Source organism: Takifugu flavidus, chromosome 1, assembly GCF_003711565.1.
Source record: "Takifugu flavidus isolate HTHZ2018 chromosome 1, ASM371156v2, whole genome shotgun sequence".
In the NCBI taxonomy this organism is placed as follows: domain Eukaryota; kingdom Metazoa; phylum Chordata; class Actinopteri; order Tetraodontiformes; family Tetraodontidae; genus Takifugu; species Takifugu flavidus.
The window spans coordinates 8,951,585-8,967,900 of record NC_079520.1 but is presented as its reverse complement, the minus strand read 5'-3'; the positions used below and the strand labels follow the sequence as shown (position 1 = coordinate 8,967,900).

Genomic DNA, 16,316 nt, shown 5'->3' with positions numbered 1-16,316 from the left:
CTCATTTGCATCATAACCTCGGCACCAAGTTGCACAAACGCTGCTAAATGTTAATAGGACCTGTCTCTCCACTCAAAATGGACGCTTAAGCCATTTCAATTCCGCTTTTCTATCTCTTTTCCCCTCCCTCCTCTCCCTCTCTTTCCTCCATAACGCTCTCTATCTCACAAAGTCTGCCCCCCCCCCCCCCCCCCCCCCCACCACCACCATCTCTCTCCCTCGCCTCAATTCTCACATTCTCATGAGTCTTCACATAAATAGCCCCTCTTCAGATGAGAAGCTGAGCGCAGGAGACAGTGCACGGTCACTGCTGTGCTAATTGGGAGCAACATGTAAAGTTTTATCTCTGGAGTGCGAACAAACCGTACAGACAAGTGTAATTCCGCGCTGCACGTGTGCATCTGCCTGCATCACACACACATTTGTGCAGCTGCAGAACCTCACGCAGAGCTAATCTGCAAAAGTGAATAGGAGCCTCCACAAATTGACAATTGTTATTGGCGCTGCGCAACCGACTGCCATAATATTCACATTAGCCCCAGTGGAGCACAAAGTTGACCGTCTTTTTGATTGTGATAATTTATTTCAACAATGTTTAAATTGCAGAAGTCCCTCAGCAGCATCGCTCCTGCCATACACTCCACAGCCCGCACTTAAGACTTGGGTGATGTGACCTTTTTGGTCAAGGCAATTTTATCTTGATTTGAAAAAAAATAATGAGATACATCGAAACAAAGTCAAAATCGTTTTCACGAGTCAAAGCGTGACCCAGGAGTCTAATCATTTATTGAATACATTCAAGAGAAGAGCTGACCAGTAAAGAAGAAAAATGCAACCATTTCTGCTCTTCATGCAAATGCTTGAGCATCAACAAGTTATACTCCTTTAGATGTCAGTGGTTTCATAACCAGCAAAGCCATCACTTCATTGTTTGAGCTGTATGAAATCAAGTATTAAATTCACCAGCCTTTACGGAAAGATTTTGCAGATTTTTGTAAAATTAGTCTCATAAAAGTCTAAAAAACTCAGTCCAAAACTGCCAGAGGAAACAACATATTTGGGTGTATTTATGGATGCTTGTAGTTGTGAGTTGACTAATGAAATGCGATGCAGCAGGTTCACCAATTTCCTGCCTGTTGGCAGCGTAGAAATGCTAATTCGATGTAAAGGAAAGAGAAAGTAGCTCAGGTCATGTGGGGTGTTTAAAATGAGTGATTGAAACTCCATCTGAGGAAGTTGGCTTCCAGTTTATTCACACCAATTGACAGAAACATTCCCAAGAGCCGTTGCACATGTGTGGGGTTAATATTTCAACACAGCCAGAAATAAGCAAAGTGATGAGAAGTCTGCTGGAATCCGCTGTCTTTTACAGCCTGAGCGTTATGAAATCAGGGCTGCTTCAAAAGGGGGGGGGGTGTACCTCATGATCTCCTCAACCATGTCATCATGTCTAAATGTCCTCAGGTCACTTCTGTCAACCATCCCTGTTTAGAAAGATTCTGGGTTGTGCACTTCAATCTGGCTTTACACACGGCTAGTGGACTCTCACATAGGTCGCAAAATGACCAAAGTGGTACGTAGTTACCGTTACTTGGTAATCTTCGGTAAGAAAATGTAATCATTGTGTTGATCACGCACCATTCCTGTAAATGGTTCCAACCAGCAGTAAATGGGATAACATGAAGGTGTTTACCCCATTAGGCCCTTTAAAATCCCCATTTAATTGCTATTAATCGTGTTGATTAATAACGATAAATTGTAGAGCGTTAGCTGTAGGTGCACTGAGAGGCCTCTCATTTGAGTTTTATGATACTGTTGGGATGAAGAGACAGTGTTTACATTGGTGGATCCCTTTAGTCCGTCTTAACCTCTGTCTGGATACAAGTGGAGCTAATGGGGAGCAAAGACAGGGGGGGCTGCACGTCCGCTAGCCACACATCCTCCAGTCAGGGCAATCATAGGAAACACCGAACGCCGCTCTTTCAATTTCTTCCTTTCCACTGCGCGAGCCGCTCTCCATAACGTCATTATCTCCAGCAGATCTGCAGGGCCCTCTGACAGGGCTGTGTTATCCAGGCACTGGGGAAATGCAAATTGATTTCATATCAGCGGTGGCATTTTTAAGGTCCCCACATGTTACATAGACTGTCATTTCAGGGAAAGATATGAAAATCAGAGGAAAATGTCAAACTGTGCAGACACCACATTATACCCAGCATGTTGTTTACTTTGATCACTGCCTCCTGGAACAAGATACTTCTTAATGCCACATTGTCAGTGGACTATTGAAGAGGTCTGTATTATGCTCCTGGCTGGCACACTGGTTTTCTCAACATCTCTGACAGGAATATGGAAAACAACAGCGGCTAAGATGCTGAGGTCAGGCTGACTTGAATGAAAGCCTCAGAAGAATATCAAAGACATTTTGTCTCAGGGTTTTCTCACTTTACTTTCCTTGATTGATGCCTGTATGCTTGATTCCAAATGTCTGAATCTACACTGCAAATGGTTTAAACACAACTACTGTGGTTTTTATCTTATTTCTCTGCTTTAGCAGTCAACCAATAGGGCACACAGCTGCAAAGAAAACTGAACCAACATTTCCCCCCTAGTGGCGATGTGCAGTACAATTCATAAACTCCATCTAATCGAGGCGGTCAGATAGCAAAGTACCAAACACCAAAATCAGAAGTGGTCATTCTTGTTTGATTGATTGGATATTAGAAGATATTATTTGATTGAACATTGTGGGAATGCTACCATCATTAGGTACTGCAGCCGGCCACCACGGGGCAGTCAGAACACACTTGTGGGGACAAACTACCTCAGTTTTCTACACCTGGTGGTTAGATACAGAAACCGCTTCCATTTTTTCTCTAAATAAGCGGCAAATGCTCACTGTTCTAATTATAATGAGCCATCACGTTTTTGTTTTCATCTTGGTTTTGACAGTGACCCGTAAATAAGCAATTAAAAAACTTTGACTTATGTTTTCTTTTTGCATAGGCAGTCTTTAGGCTAATGTTGCACTCAAGCGTAAAGAATGGGATAAATGAAAATATACACATGCAGTAAAAATGCATATACTGTATATATATATATATATAGAGAGAGAGAGAGAGTATAAAATCTCTATCTGTACATGTCTTTTGTACAGCTGGCAGCACATTGCCAGGAATGATTGCCCCAAAGGTGTTTTTTGTCTTGTGCTCTCTCTCTCTTTCTTTCTCTCTCTCTCTTTCTTTCTCTCTCTATCTCTGTCCGTCAAATCCACCTTCACATGCATGGCTGCCTGCCAGACGTGAACAGAGGCATGTTTTGGTTTAACGGTATTACAAATGTCTTCCTTTATGCTCAATAATCACTCAGTTTTGATTGATACTCTATGGCTGGCACTTTATCTTGATACAAATAGAGTTGTCTGTCATCCGGCATTGAGTCATCAATTTTAGCAGCCGATGGGGCTTGTTTGCTGTACCTAATCGCCCGTCTCATTGGGAAGCCTCCGAGGCCGATCAGATAGCGTTCGTACACACTCAGAGCAGCAACCGTCTCAACACAGGCTTTCAGGGGAAATTGAGTGGCTCCCATTATCTTAGCAATGCCCAGGATTTCTTTGTACATAAAGCAGAACCAGGAATAAACCGTGCGTTACACCCACATTTCTATTGATTAGAGTCATTCCCATGACTGCAACTGGTGAATTGTCCACCGTATAAAGACAAGCTTTATATTTAGTCCTGTCAATGTTAGGTCATTCTCTCAAGGGCAGCCAATTCCTTACAACGGCACAGTAAGTCTTCTGTTGAGAAATACTATGAGACAAAGAAGGAGTTTTTTGTGTGTTTGGCAAAAAGAAGCTGTCAAAAAAAAGTCTGCCCTTTGTTTTGTCCGCTGAATACAACAATTTATCCACGGGCAGGACTCAAATTACTAAAAGCAATGCAGAAAATGTCAGGAGACAAGAACTTAGCTCAATTTCATCACAAACAGGGATATAGTTTAATCAGACCGATAAATGTTGGTCCTTTAAATCACTCTCCTCTGTTTTACTGCAACCTATATAATTATCCTGATGAGAACTTGAAAGGCCTCTGTTAATATGGGAGTGTGAGAAGGCCCGTAGCCTATAGACCCTGCTTTCATTCATCTCACTAACATCAGGGAGCTCAAGCTCGGCGTCACTCAAAGCTTTTTTTCCTTTGAAATTCCCCAGGCAGACCCACAAATTAAGCTCACTTCTGTTTGACCAAAGATGAGACCAGCCCTGAAGTAAGGCAGCTTTCCTTGCCTTTTTTTTTTTTTTTTTTACACAAGAGTTTGCTAGCTATCTCTTAGAACTCCACAAAACTATAAATCTCTTGAAAATCTCCCCACTCATTGGCAGCCTGCTGCAAAGAATGGACTGTATGATTGTTATTTCAGTCTATTTCAGTCATGATCACACAGCACAAACACGGACTGTTACATTTCAGAAATGAACAATAATATATTTACACATACTGTAGGTCTGCAGCACTCGCTGGTGTGCTACACTCAGAATGGCATCTCAATCCATAAATGTAAATGGGCTGCTCCCACATGTGTAACAATAATAAATAGTTTGGATGATGCGTGATTAGCAAGGAGGAAGAAACATTTTTGAAAAGGCTTGTGGGTAGAATGTATCGATTGATGATTGCAAATAAATATTCATTATGAAGTGTGATTTTAGAATTGAAATTCTGTATGGCTGTGGAGTCATTGATTCATCCATATTTAATTTTTCCGTGTGTTAGGAGATTGCTGTTGACATCCACACTACTCTGAGGTAGAGAGGTTTAAACTTGAGGTCGTACACCGGAGTGCATCTTTGAGCCAGCAATCACTCTTAATAGGATTCTTCTTCTGCAGAAAGATTCAGTGAAAGATTATCTCAATCTATTCTGAGCACATTCAAAGGCAAGGGACCAGGCACTCCCCTTGTGAGTTCATTATCATTCCCAGGTTATCCCAGGCCCAGTGAATCTGGAACGCAAATGAATTAGTGAGAATTAAGAAGTCTCTGTGGTCTGAAACCTCTCCAAATCTCCTCCAAGATGAAAGTTACACAGCCATGGCTTATACACCGTCGCTCTACCTTCCTGAGCCCCGGCGGTACTTCTATATCTATAGTCCAATCCAGGGACACCTCCACCCACACGCACGCACAAACCGCTGCCCCTTTTCATGAAATGGAAACAGCGCAGGCAGCTAATGTTGCCTAGCGTCTCCTGACCGCGAGGTTTTGTCGTGAGGGAGACGGCGAGCGAGGCTGCGGGACGACAGGCTGCCATCACTGGCGATTAATTACAGCGCGGCAGCACTGGCACTTCGACATGGCTGATCCCTCTGCAGGCAGGGCTTCCTCTCATCTCAGACACTCTGTAGCCTTCAAAGGCCCTCCACTGCCTGCAAGACTCAACCTTTTGCCAGGTAAGAAAGATGTAGCTGCTCTATTGTGGCTGTGAAGTTTGACATGTTTCAGTGGAACGAGAGTTGCAGGATTGTGTCGCTGTCACTCCTCTTTTGTCCCATGTGTTATTAAAAAGATGAATAAATGATAGATAATAGCATTTGTGACAGGACAGACTTTATTGTGCGAGCCACACATTCTAGCTAGGACTATTTTCTCTCACAACACAGATGAGGGATCATGATGGCAGCTTCTTTTCTATATTTTGTCCTCCTTTAGCCGTGATGACGGGCCTTTGTAACAGACTGCAGAGGCTGCCTCGCTCCCTTAGCTCATTCAGCATCATGCTCTGCTCTTGTGCTGGACATCAAATGACCAGCTCACCCCCTGAGGAGCTCTCAAGTTTCTTCATTTCAGCAGCCGCCTGGCTCTCCCCTGGTCAGCAGCCGGCCACGCAGGGAGAGGGGACATCTGCCTGTCTGAGGATAAGGGATAGGCTGCCTCACTTTCCGTCTGTCAGCCTCTCAGACTGCACGCCGCACGCCGTTCCCCCCACCCCCTTGTTATTCTAGAGAGAACACGGCGATCTGATATGTGGCATTGTTTGTGCCAGGCTGGTCAAACTGACAGAGGGGACGGAGGCTAAAGCACTATATGCATGATCTGCAGCAGAAAACGCCGCTCAAGCTGCTTACAGCACAAAACCTTGACAGCATCATGGCACGAAAACCCTTGTGAATTTCTGCCATAAACTAGTAATATTGCTATTAAGAATTGAACTCCATTACTGTGATCATTACTGCATCGAGTGGCTGCATTCAACGTCCTCCTCTCTCCACTGATGTAAACATAATCCATCAATGATTATTCTGTAATGATTATCTCTATCTAATTATGTGTGGTTTTCTCCATCTCTTTCCATCAAAGAAAGGCACAAATCAATGGGGACATATTTGCATAAACATCCATTCTACTGAAGCCAGAGGATTAAGACGGAGCTCCCTGGATAACGGTGCCTTTGGCCTTCCTGCCCGTTCAGCCTGCAAAGACATTCGTTGGCTTCGTAAACTTACTATTTGTTTTCTGCCTGATCATTTATAAAAGGGGCCAGGTTCCAATTACTCATCATTGTATTGAAACATTGATTAGAAGCACAATTGTTCCCATAAGTTTTAGATATTTATGCGACAAATCTGTTCTTTCCCAATTATTTGTTCTGTTGCTGGAGAAAGATTGTGCAATTGTGTAGAATGTGGCGCACGGCTGTGAACGGAGAGCTGGTGTGCTGTAAACGATCCGTGGTCGAGTGTTGGCCAGCAGCCACATCTATATGAGCAGAGGAGGACCTCTCCGAAGAGTCCACACCTCCTCGCCTGAGCTGGAGGTGAAGGAGAGAGTATCACTCTCTCCTTGTCAGCTGCAAGGGTAATTACTGCTGGCTGAAATTACTCAACATTTGTTTATTAGCTCCCCAGAGCACACTGTAAATAGATTGTCTGTTATAGTCCGATCACATTAAAACCTTGTGGCGCGCTAACACCCCCCTCCCTGCCTCCTGCTTGCTATGAGCCAACCTGCTGCTCACTTATTGAGCAGCTCGAACCAAGGAGCCATGTTAAATGTGATTGTTTTCCATTAGCTACATCCTGCCTAATGCCTCACTTGTGCGTTGCAATTACGGAATTCTGCCATGCAACATAACCTTCATTAGTTTACTGTAGAGTCCTGCAGCTCCAGAAGCCCCCAGCCCCCACCCCGACCAACCATCCACCGCCATTTTTCTTTTAGCCTTTTTATTCATGAGTGAGGAGCGTTTTAATTTGATATTGATTTCTATATGGACACTCGTCTGCTTTTTGTACTGCATGGTTACAATCTATGAGGCGCGCTGATGGAAACAAGGGAAAATAAAACAAGATCAGCAGGCTGTGGCTTTGCTTGTGTTCACCGTGCCGTTTGGTTCCTGTCAAAGATGACATTCTGAAACAATTGACCTGCTAAAAATGAATTCTTGGCCAGAGCCCAGTGACAGTGGAGAGCAATCCATTCCCTGAAAATATGAAACGATAAAGAAGCAGAGGCATGCACCATCCCTGTCAAAAGGAAAAAAGGAGAGGGAGGAAGGGAGCAAGGGGAGAAGATGTGGGGAAAAGAGGACAATTCAGTATTTTAATGTGAATGGAATTTACACCGTATTCCTGCATTTCCAGCTGCGAGGAAGGATTTCTCGCAGCTGGAAGTGTTGCACAAAATAAAGCATCTCAGACAACATGGGGACACTTTGGTGATAATTGCCCAAATGTTGTTGCACAGACAGGGCTATTTGTAACCAAGATATTTAGCTGCAAAATGAACTAAAACAGCATGCATTCTGTGTGTGTGACAGCGAGAGCATGGCTCCCTGGGAACTGGAGTAATAAAATGTTATCTTTCTGTGGCATCTTCCCTTTTCCTCTAATGTTATACTAATAAAAGCAACTGCTGAGGTGATTTCACACAAAAGAGGTCCTGGAGCTGCTGGACATCCATCGCAACCCCCTGGAGCCGCATTACACACACCTAATGGCCACTCCAAGCTTCATTAGGATATTAATTCAGCGCGTATTTGAAGTGAGTCCATCTGTAATGTGAAAGTCTGGCTGCTGGGAAGATAACTTGTTGTTATTGTTGTGCCACTCCCTCCATTTTATCCTGCGTCCTTCTCCAACTGTATTGTTATTCTCGTAGCGCTACTGTCGGGCTTTCAAGGGGAGAGAAATCTGATAATACCGGCGCTCCTTTGAGATGGAGGCCAGAGGAATCGCTCTGAGCGTTGCCAAAAGCAGAGCTCCATCTGACCAGGGGAGCAGATGGTCAGGTCCAAACCGACTCCGGGAACATGCAGCAACACTAAACACTCGATGTCATTCTGCACTTTTAAATACACGTCAACGCCTCCCACCTGCAGGAGCCTCGCGCTGGTCGCCAGCAGTCATGCAGCGTGCATGTGGCAATAATAGAATCTTTTAAACAGGACAAAATCATCATTAGAAGGTAGATTGAGGACAACAGATTTACACTCAGAATGCTGATATATTAACATTCATGACTGTAACTAAGATATATTATTATAGAGTATATGGTACATTTACATACTGTGAGGTTGTGCTCTCCCCAAATCAAATAAAATTAAAGCCAAAGAACAAATGAATGCCTCATGAATGTGTATGTGTGTGGGTATATATATATATATATATATATATATATATACATATATGAACAGTTCTGCCAATTCAGAAAATAATCATTAGAATGAACATAAAGTATCATCGCAGATCTGTGATAGGTGCACCAGCTACACAAAAATAGAAGAAATCCATTTATATTATGCAGACATCCTGGTCAGTATTGATCAATGGTATCTTTGAGTTTATACATAGAATGTAAATGTAAGGTTGACAGCTGCCCAGTGCTTTTTTGTGAAAACAATAAATGATATTTAAGACAAACTTTAAACATTAAATTATAAGTAAACAACTTTTCAAATGTCTTTTTCAACACAAGTGCTTTTTTTTTTAAAGACCAGGCCATATTAGTCCATATCGCACTTCACACGCTTCATACCCGACTTCATATTCAGAGCTTGGTTGGTTCCACAGAAGATTTTCAGTCCGTCGCAGATTGCAGACCAATTAAACCTGAAACCTAAAACCTCTCCACTGCTGATCCTATCATGCCTGTGCTCACATCCTTAACATAACGCGGCTGAAAATCACAGAAGGGCGAAAATGAATTAGGAATATTTGAAATGCAAAGAAATTTCGTGTCTTGTTTGAAAGGGCTCCAGTATCAGAAAGTTCAGGGTTGGCCGGCGAGAGCCACTCATCTCTGTCGGAGAGGAATTCCATTCATCCCAATAAGGCTCTTCAAGATACAACTTAAGTGTGGGATTCCGACATGTCTGAAGTGAAATGATAATTGCGTTTAAAGAGCAGGGAGGGAAAAGAAAGAAGAGATGAAAGATAAAAGGTTGGAACGAAAGAGAACATCGGGGTGGTGGGAGAGCGAGCGAACACACGCCATGGCGACCAGGCACATAAATAGTCATGAAATTAGAACTTTTTGCTTTGTGTTGAAGTTAAGAAGGAAACATTCAGCGAGAGGCCAACAGGCCAGACTAAATAATCCTTGACTGAGTCTCCCATTCTGAAGCCCATATTAGCTGCTCAGATTTTAATGTAAATATGCCATTATGCTGTCATTACAGTGATCAGGCTGCATGGCTTACAGGTCAGCCCAGCCACTGTTAATTTTGCAGGCACAAGCCTTTTCTTCTGTCTTTTGAAATGTTAATAACTTTCTATTAGTTAATGCAGCGTGACTAAAATTCAAATTAGACATAATTTATTTTAATATCTGTGACTAGCTCGTCTGACCGTTTAGCGATGGTCTCCCACTGAATACAACGGTCTAAATTGTGGTGATTTGCATTCAGTGGTCGAGACGGGATTCGTCTCACTGTGGCGAGGCTGAGAAGTCAAGGATGATTCATTTGTGCTCCTGCGGTTACAAGTATCCAACTCAGGATAATGCTCTGTTCGACTAGATTAAAGCCAGATGGACAAAAGAATTCTCTTCTGATCATTTACATTTCCTACTGCTTAGATATGATATCGATGCCACCAGGCTTCAAATAATAGCAAAAGTAATGTAAGAGTGTAGGACAAAGACTTGATTTAAGAAAGGTTTGGAGAATACGACCGTAGGAGTTTAACCTGGAGCAATAACTTAAGATCACACTATAGATCTTCCCATTCTAGCAAATGATCGCATTGCCACACACATTTACAGCACTTTAATTCCATTTTCTACCATTTTACTAGTTCAGCTTAATCTCAGGGAGCCAATTAAACCATCATCACAGTTTTGACAGGGAACTTTCCAGAAAGAGGCTGCATCCAATGATCATATGGCTGTAAATACAAACTTCCTAGATGTTTAGAAAATTTGTATTTTTCTTATTTTTTTAAGTTACCTTGAACAGACGGCATCCATCTAAGTGGCTTAAGTTAGATCCACTCATCAGATTCAATGCTAACTAGTATTTATGATTCACATGCAAACTTACAAAAAAAGCTTCCATTTAATCACAGTTTTTGCTCATTATCTCTCACAAAGATGTCTCTGGAAAAGGCGAGGAGAAGCCCAGCTGATTGGAAACATCTGGGTGATTGTGGGGAGCACTCCCACATCCTCTAATGCTGGCAGAGATTTGACAGTGCCCTCTGAAGTGACGGCTTTGACCTCAGCCGGCGCGCAAGCGTGCAGCTGCCAGGGAGCTCTCAGGCTGGAGAAGAGGACAGAGCCGGGCGCTCCAGGCACTGGATGGTGCCGCGGCTTTTGATGGGAGCTCTGTTGACAGCCAACGTTTGAGTCGTCCTGAATTGCAACCAGCTTGTTGATGCCCTCGGTAGTAAGAAGACACCGTACTGTTTTTTGTTTTTTTTTTGGAGGCGGGAGGATGTGCGTGGTGTGGAACCATGCTGCGACGTGTTATTTCAAGGCCATGCAGCGTGATCCTTTTAAAGATTTCAACAATGCAAAACACAATCATGTCTCCCTCTTCTCTCCACCCACAACACGCTGGGTACAAATGCAGCTGTTAATGTTGTCCTGCACAGATGTGTCCAAAAAAAGGAGGAAAAAACCCAAACCAGTAGGAACAATCCCTTTTTAGATTTTATCTGCCTGCAGTTTAGTGACAGATTGCCGAGAGTCGGCATGTTAATTGCGATATCTGGGACAGCATTTAGTTGCGCAATAAAAATCGCTTCCCTCAATTAGCACAAAAGAAAAGCACCGCCGTTTATATTTTGTGTCTTTTTTATGAGCACTGGAAGAATGAATACCATAGGATAGTTCAGCCCCACCACACAACCGCATTAATATTAACGTTTAGGAACACTTATTCATATTTGATTCATTAATGTAATGAATGCACGGAACCATCAGATAGTGTGTTCTTGTGTCCTTGATGTGCAATGAAGGGAATTAGCCTGACTTAAATTCAGAAAGGTATGTCTAAGCTCTATTAATCTACAGCAGAATATAGCAGCTATAAACTGGGAGAAAAGACTGAGGGGGAAAAAACTTACTGTTTTAGATTAAACAAAACAGAGTGAAATTGAGTTCATTTGCATCACCCTTCCTCTTTTGAAAGGAGCTAAACTGCTTACCACCATTCAAAGATATCTTTTAAATAAGGCCCAAATATGCGGGTGAAACCAATTTAACGAGTGGCCACCAAAGACGTTTGTCAAATGATCTATATTGAGATTTTGAATGTGTAAGCCTCTTATCACAGCCGCTATAAAACACACATCACTCTGTTTCAGCGCTGAATTTCAGAGATAGGAAATAAATGTGACATTTTTAAGCTCGGCTTTCTTGTTAATTACAAAACCATTTCAAATTGAACTTGGGGAACTTAATAAGTGCACATGTGTGTTGAGGGATGAGACTCTTTCCTCCTGCAAAGGTCTAATATTACAGGTCATGCAAGTTGACTGTCAGTAATGTGCTGCAGGTACTTTTTTAATACTTATCACTCTATAAAAGAATATTTTCTGCTGAGAAGCAGAGGAATTTAGACCTCTTTTAGAATCTAGATATGGCATTCTTTCATTTTAAACTCCTATATGTTGCACGACTCTGTCAAAAGAAGGCACGGCCGTCACCTTTGCAGCGAGCTGTAGGTTTAAATCAGCTGTCATTCTTGTCCAGTGAGCTCCAGCCACACAGAGAAGTAATTGAATCTAACAAAACTTGCAGAAAATGGTTGGACAATTCCATTTGGGTTACTTGGATATGAATTAATTACAAAGTCATCCTCTAAATTAAGGGGGGAGAACTTTCTAGACCAGTGTCAGAAAATTACATTAAGCACTTTGTGTGTTACGACGACTGAGGCTTATTAGGCTCTCTGTCTCGCTCAGCAAACGCCGCACGCTCCCCACACCGCACGGTAAAGATGGATGAGCAGCACTCCTCGGTTACTACAGACACATTTATTTAGAAACAGTAGGGAGAGTTTTGGAGGTGAAGAATAATTCCAGCCAGCGGTTGGTTCCCAGTTTGAGAAAGAGGAGGAGGACCACCATGGGGCACCTGACAGTGATGAAGAGCACGGGCACACGCTGGCAGATTCATCTTGAGCCATGGAGGAAGGGGGAGAGAGAGAGAAAGGGGGGGTTGGATGGAGAGAGAGAGACAGGCTGAGTGAGGAGCAATAGCGAGACAGCTGGGGAGGAAGGGCAGACAATGGCACAACACATGGTTTAGCAACAAAAACAGAGTCCTGCTTGAGAAACCTGCAGAAGAGAAAACAGAAGCAGAGTCCCAAAAATCTGATTCCACTCACATTTTGGATCACTAGTGTCACAATATTACCTGCTCCTTGGCCGCAGTTGGTCAATTACAGACTTCCTTTATTCCCTCACCCTGCAGCAGGTCCCCCGCGTGGCCCTGAGATGGAGCCTATGCTGATCACAGTCCCCGGCCCTCCGTGGTCCGCGGAGCTGTCAGACGGGAGCCGAGCGGCATGCTGGGAAACCCAGAGACGTAAAGCAGCACGTGCCCGCGATGACTGATGGATGCGCCCTTCTAGTTTGTATTTATGCATTCAAGCTGCCCTCTGCTGTTCACATTCCCAATGACAAGAGGTGGAACAAAAGGAAACCAGAAGACTTTCACCTCAGAGGGCCACAACCGCAGGGATCACCTGGTGCTGCACCTGTGAGGCCCTGCCGCTGTCTGATTCAGCAGTCCTGAGCAGTGTTGTTGTTGTTGTTGTTGTTTTTACTGGGGTTGGGGGGGGTTCGCGTTGAGTTCAGTCAGTGTGTGATGATGATATGGGTGTTAAGAGAGCACTGCATGTGAGCTGATGTGATAATGTGGCGGTGGGCCGGGGGCAGGGAGCCGAAACACGTGGTTGTGTTTCTCCAGACGTACATGTTTGTTTAAAATCTCTCATTTTTCACACCATCTTTCATATTCTGCCAGTTTAGGTCAGTCATCATCTAGACACCTTAGAAGAAGAAAAAATACTTCTTTTTTTTAATCAAATTGTCAATGACCTCACCATAGGAAACGCTGACATTTTTTTCCTCCTCCATCCTGACAATTAGATTATTACCATAATTTTCAGAAATGTGCAGGCTGAATGATAATAAGTTTCTGAAAGGCAAGTGGCCCATATGCTAACTAGGGCAACGTACTTCCCCTCCACATTAACATATCATCTGAATTCATTTACCTGACACAATTGCAGAGATGGACACAGTTGATGTGTCAGCTCTGTGTATGTGTTGGCTTGTAAAATCAGCTGCACTCAAAGTCAAGTGGATGCTAATGCCCCACAGACCCGTCTGTCTGATTCCCTTCATAAAGCGGGCGTACATTGGTGTGCTACCTCTCTTTACATCCTTTAAGAGGAAACTGTGGAGTTTAACCTCCCACTATAATCCCCCACCACCACCACCCCACCCCACCCCCCCCTTTGTGCAGGGAACAGAGGGGTGTCCATGAGGAATTTGGCACCTTCCACACAGTCAAGACGCTGATAATCCCAAGTCTCTGACTGCTGATAAGATGGCCAATTTAACATAATTATAAACCGGTATAGTTTGAATAGTAACGATTCATTAAGTCCGAACGTAGAGGGAGATGATTCAGATCTCGCATTTACTCACAATTATCACACAATAATGATTTCATTAAATGCAGCTCAGGTTTTGGCATTATAAACATAATTGTTGCACAATTTAAAAAAAAAAAAAAACCTCTCTAACATAATAAAATCATCCACTGTAAATTAAAGGACGCCTGTTGTGCATTAGGGAGGTGAAGATGACAAATTTCTCTCTAAAAATAAATGCTGTTGACCAACACTATTACTGCCTCCACACATAATTACTTTTTGCTTTTTGGTTTAATTGCTTTAATAAATAGAATCTATAACCCTTTTTTAATTATGCTTTCAGACTGACCTATGTAAAGAGAATTTTATTATGTTCACACAGTAATTACGCTGTCACAGTCCAGTTAGGGCCTATTGTCTGGCGATTGTTTGCGTGGCGGTTGGCGGCATGATCAGCATGCACAAATACCCATTTACTGCGCTCATGACTTTTCCAGGGCTGCACGGGAGGAGCGACAGGAACTTTGGTGGCGTTTTGAGTCAGATGTCTTGTAGCAGACGAGAAATTCCAAAATAATAGCCACTTTAGTTTAATAAGACAAATTTGAACAATGGAACTTAAGTGGCTGTTGCTTTTTTTCAAGTTTCAACTGTGGAATTTGTACTGATAGTTTGTTTTTGTCCTGGTGGATTAAAAAGAGGGGAGAGGGTTCAATGCTGGAATCGCCTTAATTAAATGGCCATGGATGTTATGGCACATGTAAGCTGCTAATGAGTTTTTTTGTCAGCCTTTTGTCAGAAATGGCATGCTTTGCTAAATGGTATTGTCATTTATAATTGCCTTTGGTTCCATTTGGTTGATCAGGCTTCATAAACTGTGAACGTTTTGGCATGAAAGCTTTGTTGTAGCGCCACCGTGCTTTCATGATGCTGGGCTGTACGTTTGGAAGCTGACGGATATGAGAGGAAATCCCGCTGCAGGGATTTGTTCAAACTAAAGACACACATCAGGGTTGATGAGTCATATTTAGGAAAATGCTTCTTAATTTCATATGCCCCCATTCCCCCCCCCCCCCCCCCCCCCCACACTGCCTCGCTGAACCCTTGTCAGTCCATCTCATTTAAGCACAAAAAAACTCCCTCCCAGTTGCTATTTCTTGATCATAGTAGAAACAAATGCTGTGGTGTTTAAGATTATTCTAACAACTACCAACAATGAGGGCATCACTTCTAACAGCAACACTTGTGTAATAACAGCATGAATAAAGAAGGGTGTTGTGGTGGCACATGTCAGTGTGAAGGTTGAACCTCATGTGCCTGTGAGGGTTTTCCAGGTACTCAAGGTTTCTTTCAGGGTCCAAAAACAAGCAGATTTGGTTGATTGAAAACCTAAAATTGCTCCCACAGTAGGTGCTGGTGTGAATGTGTGTGTGTGTGTGTGTGTGTGTGTGTGTGTGTGCGTGCGTGCGTGCGTGCGTGCGTGCGTGCGTGCGTGCGTGCGTGCGTGCGTGTGTGTGTGTGTGTTGTGTGTGTGTGTGTGTGTGCGTGTGTGTGTGTGTGTGCGTGTGTGTGTGTGTGTGGTGTGTGTGTGTGTGTGTGTGTGTGTGTGTGTGGTGTGGAGGCGTGTGCAGGGTGCACAGGGTCTGCCCAACAGTTCCAGTGCCCCCCTGGTTAACAGCACAGTTGATCCCTTCATTAATGGGAGAAACCATTTTCAAAAAAGGGGACATGGGATCAACCAGTGCACCGGTGCCAAATATTTAGATCCATAATAACGATGGGTCAAATGGATTGATCAAATGATTCCATTACATTATTCATCCAGGTGGTTCTTATTTATGGTGGCTGTTCTGTCAGATTCCATTATTCTGCGCCGATTTCAGTCCAAACTGAAAGACTTTTTACGAAAAGTTAATAATACTATGATAAAATATTCCCCCAACCATTAATATTTACATTCATTTTATAGGAAAAACGAATAATCTCTGCAACACTTCACAGCAAATGGACTGAATTAAAATACATTAATAATACAGTGAATTTTGTGGGCCGTTTGAGCGGGTCCAAATATGACCCTGCTGCTACACTGGCATGAACCCGGTTGAAAGCTGAGAAATTCTCAAGTTTCGGCGCTTCTCTAAGGATAGCCCCCCCGAAAATGTAAAGTCTCACAGCAGATAAATCTTCCTCAGAATGTTTGAGTAA

At 43.1% G+C, this 16,316-nt stretch overlaps 2 long non-coding RNA genes across 3 annotated transcripts; one reads left to right on the top strand and one right to left on the bottom strand.

Annotated features, from left to right (window-relative positions):
- Positions 1-4,935: 4,935 nt before the first annotated feature.
- Positions 4,936-8,646, top strand: LOC130534872 (uncharacterized). Of its 2 annotated transcripts, XR_008952984.1 has the most exons (3): positions 5,086-5,454; positions 5,714-8,044; positions 8,162-8,646. It is a non-coding gene; the product is annotated as an uncharacterized LOC130534872 (long non-coding RNA). The 2 variants fall into 2 exon arrangements; XR_008952981.1 differs by lacking the exon at positions 8,162-8,646 and having other exon boundaries at positions 4,936-5,454; positions 5,714-7,874.
- Positions 8,647-12,465: 3,819 nt separating this feature from the next.
- LOC130529904 (uncharacterized) lies at positions 12,466-13,193 on the bottom strand. Its single transcript, XR_008951680.1, has 2 exons — positions 12,863-13,193; positions 12,466-12,783 (listed from the first exon to the last, which is right to left on the bottom strand). It is a non-coding gene; the product is annotated as an uncharacterized LOC130529904 (long non-coding RNA).
- Positions 13,194-16,316: the final 3,123 nt, after the last annotated feature.